Below are 9,095 nucleotides of genomic sequence, written 5' to 3'. Positions count from 1 at the left end.
ATCACAATGCACTTTTAAAAATAAAGGTGCCAAAAGGCGGGTTTTTGCAATGATGCCATAAAAAGAACCATTTTGTTTTTTTGTGTGTGAAGAACATTTAAATTTTTTTTTTTTTAAATAACATTTTTCCTCTATAAAGAACCTTTTGTGCAATGGAAAGTTTCCATGGATGTTAAAGGTTCTTATCATAGATATCTATAAAGAGTGTGGGTTTCATTAATCAATAATTGCTCTAAGTCTTTTTGTTTTGTGCCCAGACAAATTTCTTACCCCAAATTATTGCTGGATTCATAATGGATATGTACACCCAAAGTAGGTCTATAATGGGCTAATTCTTTTTTAGCATTTTGCAGTCTTCAAATAATTCCAAGTTTGCTGTTCTTGTTACCAAGTGAAACACAATAAACAGCTTTGATAGATGCCAATATTATGCAGATTGGCAGAATTTTATGCAGAACTTATCCCAGATCGAGCATCATCATCGACAATTTTAAATTAGTCAGATAAAGTATTTTTTTGTATTAATGTATGTATACATATATTTGTTTTTATAAATATATGTATATAATATATAATTTAGACTCCTAAAATGTATTTATTAAGTTAGTTATTGCATGTATCTTTTGTTTCTTTATCTTCTTTGCATACAGGTAACATGTACAACAGGTACATGTAATTGTTTGTTCATGTAGTTTTTGTTTCTTCTCCTCTGTTGTATTTCAATTTTTTGTTATATTGTCTTATATTGTTATAAAATGTATCCCATTATATTATTTGTTTATTCATTTTTGCACATTTTATCCTAAATAAATTGGTGTATATAAATAACATATATCAATATCATTCTTAGACAGCAACTGCACACAGACTGTGTGCTTAAGTACAAGCACATATATAGTAAACGAGACCCAATGCGTCTACAGTAACTTTCATGCATTAATGAACCTTTTATGTCTTTTTACATGACTGTTTAACCATGACGGACACAGCTTTTCCAGAAAATGAGACATTAGCCATTGACAGACCATGTATTAGTGTGACACTGTGGGGTCTTTCAGAGGACCCGGTGTTCGTCATGGTCATTCACTGCTTCTGAGGAAGCCTTTTGTGTGCCAGTGTGGAGAGCTGGGCATCAGCAGACACTGCGCACTCCATGCCTGCTGCACGACTGCGGGCCGCTTCTTTGTGCCTGGAAACATGGTGCTGGGGTGGGTACCTGAACCGCCGCCAGCTTCGACTCCTCTGCTGGCTCCTCAGACATCTCCACCATCTGCTGGAGGGGATGTACAAATTGGACGTTGGCAGAAACATCAAGGGGGTACCAACCAGACCCAAAGACGCATCCAAAATGACATGCTATTTGCCCTATGGCTTTTCCCACCATGGCTTGATATCGCCACAATAACAGCAACTTCAGTAATATTTTTCATTTATCACTCTGACTAATCTTCAAACACAAAGCATTGTCTTCATTGCTGAAATGATTTTGAAGAGTTCACTTGACAGTTGATGATATAGGGCTAGGTCTGTGTAAATGTTCTTTAAAAAATGTCTACTTTTGTGGAGGAAAAAAATAACAGCGTAGAGGTTTGGAATGACATGAGTCTGAGGAAATGATGACAGAATGTTCACTTTTGAGTAAACTATTCCGTTACACTGTTGCTATGACAGTTGCTTCCACCTTTTCACGGTTGTTTCACGGCCATTACAGCTCCACCGGTGACTGTCGCCGCTGTCTTCTGCTTGTCCCTTTTCTGTGACTTTTATTTGTTCTGCCTTGGTTATCTTTTTTTAATCTCCCCTGTCACTTTTATCCCTGTGGAGAAGTGAGCAGGTTTCTAGATAAAGGGAATGATTCGTTTTTCAGATGAGGAGGGCGAAAAGAACCCCTCAGCATTGTGATGCATATCACAGATGCGTTCGTGGCGTGATTTGTGTTCAGATGCCGTCGTGCGCTTATTGCTTGTGGCTCAAAATGCATTATTTGGTTCTTCAAAACTCACGCCGCCTGGGCGTTCGTGTTCAAATCGACATTTAAACCTTCGGCAGACTCTATAGCCATCGGTTGTGTTATACGGCAGACTTAAAAAAAGTCTTTTTCAACTAAAAATGAAATTTGTCTTTATTTAATAACCCTCATGTCATTACAAACAGGAATGAAACAAGATATTTTGCAAAATGCTCAAGCTGTCCATACAGTTAGAGTGGATTAGAATGTGCTGTTTTTTTGTATGGAAAAAGGAGCTTGAACATTCTGTTAAATATCTGCTTTTGTTTTCCATGCAAGGAAAAAGTCATACAAGTATGGAATAATATGAAGGTGAGTAAATGATGACAGAATTTTCATTTTTGGGTGAACTATCCCATTTAATGATGCTTTACAGGTTCGTATAAGCAAAATACGCAAAGGTTTTGAGGTACAATGTGTTATTTTAAATTCCTGGGCTATTTTGGAGACTGTGAGAGAATGTTTAGTTCAGATATGTAGCAAAATTATTCCCTAAACTGGTTTCGCTGTCTTTTCGACAAAGACTGTTCTGAGTCTCGACTATAACATGACATTCTTGAAAACAATAACCGTCAGCTTGTTTCTCATTCGTCCTGTCCTTCTACCTGATGATCCGCTGTCTGCTTTGTTAATGACGACAGTGCACTCTGGGTTGGAGACTTTAATGTGTCATTTTGATGATAAAGGTGGTTAAACAATCATCAGTTATTTCATTTGAAGCAAAGCCGATGAGCAAACACAGGGCGTTTTCTCATTATGTGATATGAATTGACAGAGCTGAGAGGAGGTGTGGAGCAGCCGAGGGTAGTGCTTTCTTTGTTATCACTGCCATCTCCTGGTCCGTAGTGATCACTTTTGGGGCTGAGCCTCTCTCCTTTGTCCTTCCGAAGACTAAGCTGAAAGGAGAGAAAGGGAAAACGCTGCAGGAAGAGTGGGATTCCAGATGTAGCACTGACAAATGTGCAGTTTGAGCAATTTTGCTGAATTTTCTGGGTTGCCGAAGAGTATGGCTGCGCTAACGTAAAAAGTACCATTTGGCACCATGATAATATTAGGGCTTTCATGATTATTCTCATTTCGCTAGTTGACATGAAACACTTTTGAAAAATCCACATGTCCTGCGGTATTTTCAACAGCATTTAGCTAATTAGTTTGTAATTATGCATGCAGTTTTAATGACCTTATATTAATTGAGAGACTGCATGGAATATTTGTAGTTTTAAACATTCGTTTGTCACACTGCAGGGCCGTATGAATTGAACTACAGAAGGCAAAATGTGATTAAAAATAATGAGAAACCTACAGTATAAGAAACAGTGACCAGTTACTGGACCTACGATAACCGCTTTCTCTTGTCCTTTCATGTAAATTTTAACCTAAAAATGTGACATTGAGTCATACTGCTTGAATTCCCTTTAAAATGCAAGCAGAAACAGTCATGTCACACTCGCTTATAGGTTCTGTCAGTCTGTGGGCGAAGCATCAGTTTCGGGGTGTTTCGCAAGAATTTTGGCTGGTATGTGAACACTTCAGATGAACTCAGACCATCTGAGATGTCCGCAGTGCCAGCTTGGTTTGTTTATAATGTGCTGTGAACACAAAGCACTCCGGGTTCACTTTATTTTTACTTTTGAAATATTCGAAATATGTTACATGAAGCTCATGACATACAGTTTGTGCCTAGGGAAATGTAAATCAAATGCAACTGAAGTCATGCGATCTATGACTAGTTGACACGGAGCCGATGTGGGGCCAACAAAATGACTAGCGGCAGAAGAAATCATCTAGTCGACTAGTCCGTGCAAGCTTTTACCATGATATTACTTTGTTTATGTTAATGTAAATATCACAGTCGATGAATATGGAAGTCCTTCGGTCACTTACAAAAATGTAATATGGTTACTACCACTGTTTTCGGACTGTGAACATTTGGAACATGTTATAAATTCATCAAATTTACCATACCAAAAATACCAAATTTATAAATGGAACCCCACCATAGCACTTAGTATAATGATGTTAGTCATTCAGTCAGTGTACCATGATACATGAATATGTTTGTCATTAGCTTAAAAATATAGCAAGGTGCTACCACATTTACTGTAAATACCATGTTACATGATATAGTGGTCATTCAAACAATTACAAAAATGTAACATGGTTAATGCCACTGTTTTTGCACTATGCGCATTTTTGAACATATTATGAATTCACCAAATTTACCATACCAAAGTGAAAAAACAAACAAACAAACAACTATAAATGGAACCTCCACAGCTCTTCGTCTAATGATGATAGTCATTCAGTCAAAATATCATGTTACTACCACAGTTTTTTTACTTGAACAATAGTATGTATATAAATGTTGTAAATTGTATTAAAATACCATTGAATACCATGAATATTTTAGTCATTTAGTAACTTATAAATATAGCAAGGCACTACCAAGGTTTTTGGACTTTTACCATCTAAATACCATGTTACATGAATATGGTGGTCATTCAATCACTTACAAAAAGTACCCAATGTACCATATTACTATCACGGTTTTGGGACACTTACAATAGTAAAATGTTGTAAATTTACCATATAAATACCATGCTACATAAATATGGAAGTCATTCACATAAGAAAGTACCATTGTACTACCATACTTTTTGGACATTTACCATGGTATTATTGAAAGTGTCTTGGACCATGAATTACACTCTTAAAAATAAAGGTGCTTCACGATGCCATAGGAGAACCTTTTTTGTCTAAATGGTTCCATGAAGAACCTTAAACATCTGAAGAACCTTTTTGTTTCTCAAAAAGTTATTTATGGTGAAAGAAGGTTCTTCAGATTATAAAAAGGTAAGACAGAGAACTGAATGGTTCTTTGTGGAACCAAAAATGGTTCTTCTATGGCATCGCTGTGAAGAACCTTTTAAGCACCTTTATTTTTAAGAGTGTCCCTTGTAAATAACATGGTTACGTATTTCACAATGCACACTATACTAATAATTCATGTATTATCTGTATTATTTCAATTGAAAAAGGTGCAGCACTCACTCTTGAAGGGGTGAAAACGTCATTTTAATCAATAAAGTTTCGGCCGTTATCAAGGCCTTTATCAGATATCAAGAACAGCAATACCAAACCATGCTTTAAACATTCTTGTAATCAGCAACAGGTGTGTCACTCTGACAATTAGGGGAGTGGCTTCCAAACAAGTTAAAGAAGAAGGAAAAATAAAAAAAAACAACAACGGAGAGTTAGTAAAACCTACCATAATCAATTTCTTGATTGAGACGAGACCTCTGGGAAATAATGTATCTAAAGTAAAAATCCAAAAGGTCTCCCTAGATTTACGTTTCACAACAAAGTCACCTCCCTGACCTACTGAATGTACTTGTTCAATACCAAAGTAGAAAAACGTCTCAGGTTACTTATGTAACCATGGTTCCCTGAGTAGGGAACGAGACACTGCGTCCTCTAGGGGTCGCTATGGGGAACGCCTCGTCGTGACCCGTGTCTGAAGCATACATTGAAAAAACACCAACTCGTTGGCCGGCGACAGCCATGACGTCTCTACCGGTGCGACTATAGTATAAATAGGCGCCGGGAGCAGAAAGAGCACGAAGTCGTTGCGCGTAGCTCTTACCATGCAGGATTTTAGAAAAGTGGGCAAAGCATAACGTGCACACTTACCACTTATGTGGATTTTAGAAAAGTGGGCAAAGCATAACGTGCACACTTACCACTTATGTGGATTTTAGAAAAGTGGGCAAAGCATAACGTGCACACACTTGAATACCGTTCTAGGGGTTCTCGTGGCACCCTGAAAGAGCAGCCCATAGATAGAAATAGCGCATCCCCAAAACGCTATGTCTACGGCTATAATGCTGGAGTGGCTAGCAGTAAATCTGTAGCTGAGGGAGCAACATCCAGCTCTCAATCGAGAGGGAGCTCAACCTACAGCATGTTCCAATGGTGGAACAGCTAGCAGTTATTTAGCTGAGGGAGCAACACACCCAGTTCTCAATTCGAGAAGGGGGCTCGACCTGCAGCATGTTCCAAAGCTGGAACAGCTAGCAATAATTTACTTAGCTGTGGGAGCAACACACCTAGTTCTCAGTCGAGAAGGGGGCTCGACCTACAGCATGTTCCAATGCTGGAACGGCTAGCAGTAGTTTACCTTGGCTGAGGGAGCACAAACCCAGCTCTCAACGAGAGGGGGCTCGACCTGCAGCATGATTGTAAAATCAGAAGGGTAAGCATACTGCAAGCTAGCCAAACACTCAGCGCATCAGGGAGGCAGAGGAAGGGCCTAATTCACCTGATGCTGCTGGTTCCAGGTGCTCTGGAGAAACAGAGAACTCAAACTTCTCATGTGAGAGGAGAACTCCGAATTCAGAGGAATAACGTTGCTCATTCCAGGTAACCCTTTGATAAAAGGGGAGCACTGCTCAAACTACCACGAGGACAGCCCATGGAGCGAGGAATCCAACTCCTCAGAGAGGATTAACGCTCGAAAAAAGCACCATACTCACAATAACCCTCAATGGTGAGGGGAGCGATGCTTCCAGAGTGTGTCGACAGAGACACACTAGTTGAGTGGAGCCCAAGGAACCGGGGTCTAACCAACTCAGAGAAGGGGAACGAGGTCAATAACGCGTAACCCTTACCATACAGGATTTTAGAAAAGTGGGCAAAGCATAACGTGCACACTTACCACTTATGTGGATTTTAGAAAGTGGGCAAAGCATAATGTGCACACTTACCACTTATGTGGATTTTAGAAAGTGGGCAAAGCATAACGTGCACACTTACCACTTGTGTGGATTTGTAGAAAAGTGCGCAAAGCTTAACGTGTGCACTTACCATATTATTTGGATTTTAGAGTTTTCCAAGTATCTGTTTACAGCACTGCCCGAGACAGCATTACACAGGAAGGTTCTCGTAATGCCACCTATACCTCCCGCTCGATGCCTCAGCAAGAGGGGATATCCTGGTGATCGGGAAGCCCCTCAAGGCGACCCAGATACGGTAGACCAGTCAGGGTAGCATGAAAGCGTAACCCCAGCCCGGACGTCCAGGAAACTTTTGCAGTGACGCGCCGGGGGCCTGATGATCACGAAGGATCCCGCAGAAGCCTGTGTTATGGCCACATGATCCAGGAAGTATGAAGCCGAAAACCGGCTTACTTACCGTCTGGACATATATCGACGAGTGAAAATAACACTGCAAGTCGAGCACCAAGTTTCTGAACCCAGCAGAGGGGGTGCTCATCGAGGACCTACCCTAGAAAGGGACAGAAACACACAGGTCCCGGGAAACACTGCAAAGAAAACTAGCAGAAGGGTTATTTTTACACACAACCACCAGTCTCATTAGATACATATATATATTCATATATACATATATTAGACATGGATCGTACTCACCCACCATGGTTCCCGCGTCGGAGCTCTGTCCGAAGAAGCCTCTAGACCGGACCATCAGTAAGATGGTCACTATGAAGCCATAGAACCAAACAAACCTAATAGGACCAGCATAGGAGACTATAATGCAGGAAATTTCCCACCTAACCTCGGTCAGGTGGAGAGATGGTGGTTACAGGGGAATTAGGAAGGTGAAGATAAGGGCAGATGTAAGACCCCCGAAGGAAATGAGTAGATACTGAGGTATCACTCTGATCCGGACAAAAGCACTGACGCCCTGTCTGGATCACATCCCTTAGGTCTTTTACTTACCTTCCTTTGACCCGCGATTCTACCTACCCCTACCCGCGGGCGGGGGAGGAGCGCGAGCCGCGACACTAGCCTTCTGAGCCAGTCTCTGATCCTCAAAACTGAGACGGGCTAGGACCCATGGGTTGTTCGGGCTCAGACCTGGACTTCTATCCCGGTCTTTCAGCCGGTCAGCCTGATATGCTTGGAGCATCACCATCGTGTGCAATGAAGCGACAGCCCGACCTGCTGCTGCTGCGTATGCCCTGGCATCCGAGCGAGATGTCAAGGAGGGGAGTCTTAGAGGACGTCTCACCCATAGAGAGATAGCTGGCCAGCGTCTCTCTATAGGGGCATCTTCTCATAACCGCTTTTGCGCATCGCCTCGATGTTGGCATAACTTGTATGCTGGAATCGATGGATGCGTGAGGAAAAAACGGCCTCTTCCATTCCTTCTCAATCTTTATATGAAAAAACAGGAAGAAAGGAAGGCTCACCTGAGCTGGAGGGTTATGGCCAGAAAAATAACGTTCATCGAGATATTTCGCGACGTCACTATCTTCACCCGCTTCACGGCAAGTAAAGCCTCGCCGTGGCGCGATCCATAATTTCCAAAAGCTCATCATACGCAGGGCAGGAGGATTGGGAAGGCTCAGCCTCAGCTTCTTTGCCCTCCTCAGCTACTTCCTGCTTTTGCTGGGCTGATCCCAGCAGAGCAATGGCCCCTGAATCAGACAATGTTAATGAAATAACATCATCCTCCAGCGGCTCACTCTCGTGCACAGCCGACGATCGCAAAAGGGAAACCCCCCTTCAAACTCATCGGCCAGATCCACCTGCGATCCCCACGAGCTCATTCCCTTCCGTGCCTCAGCAGCGGCGGGTCCTGAATCGCGGGAAGCAGATGGCTGCCCCTCTTTCCTCGAAAAGAGAGACAAACGAGAGCGGAGCTTTTTTCCTTGGAAAAAACGCTCGCAGTGCACGCCGATTGCCCCCTCGGAGACATCGCGTGCGTGCTCTTTGCCCAAACAAACAACGCATAGATCGTGTGTGTCATCAGATGTTAAACAACGTCAACACGGATGCACACATCCTTAAATGCTTTGCTAGTGCTCGCCATAATGAGATAAATAGAGATCGCTCTTACCACAGAAATGCACGCTTCAAACAAAACAGTCAATGAAGACGAAGAAGAGAATGATGTGTAGCTCCCGGCGCCTATTTATACTATAGTCGCACCGGTAGTGACGTCATGGCTGTCGCCGGCCAACGAGTTGGTGTTTTTTCAATGTATGCTTCAGACACGGGTCACGACGAGGCGTTCCCCATAGCGACCCCTAGAGGACGCAGTTCGAAGTTCCCATGAAAGGGAAAGT

The sequence above is a fragment of the Sinocyclocheilus rhinocerous genome, unplaced genomic scaffold, assembly GCF_001515625.1.
Source record: "Sinocyclocheilus rhinocerous isolate Xijiao unplaced genomic scaffold, SAMN03320098_v1.1 scaffold189, whole genome shotgun sequence".
In the NCBI taxonomy this organism is placed as follows: domain Eukaryota; kingdom Metazoa; phylum Chordata; class Actinopteri; order Cypriniformes; family Cyprinidae; genus Sinocyclocheilus; species Sinocyclocheilus rhinocerous.
This window is presented reverse-complemented; position numbering follows the sequence as displayed.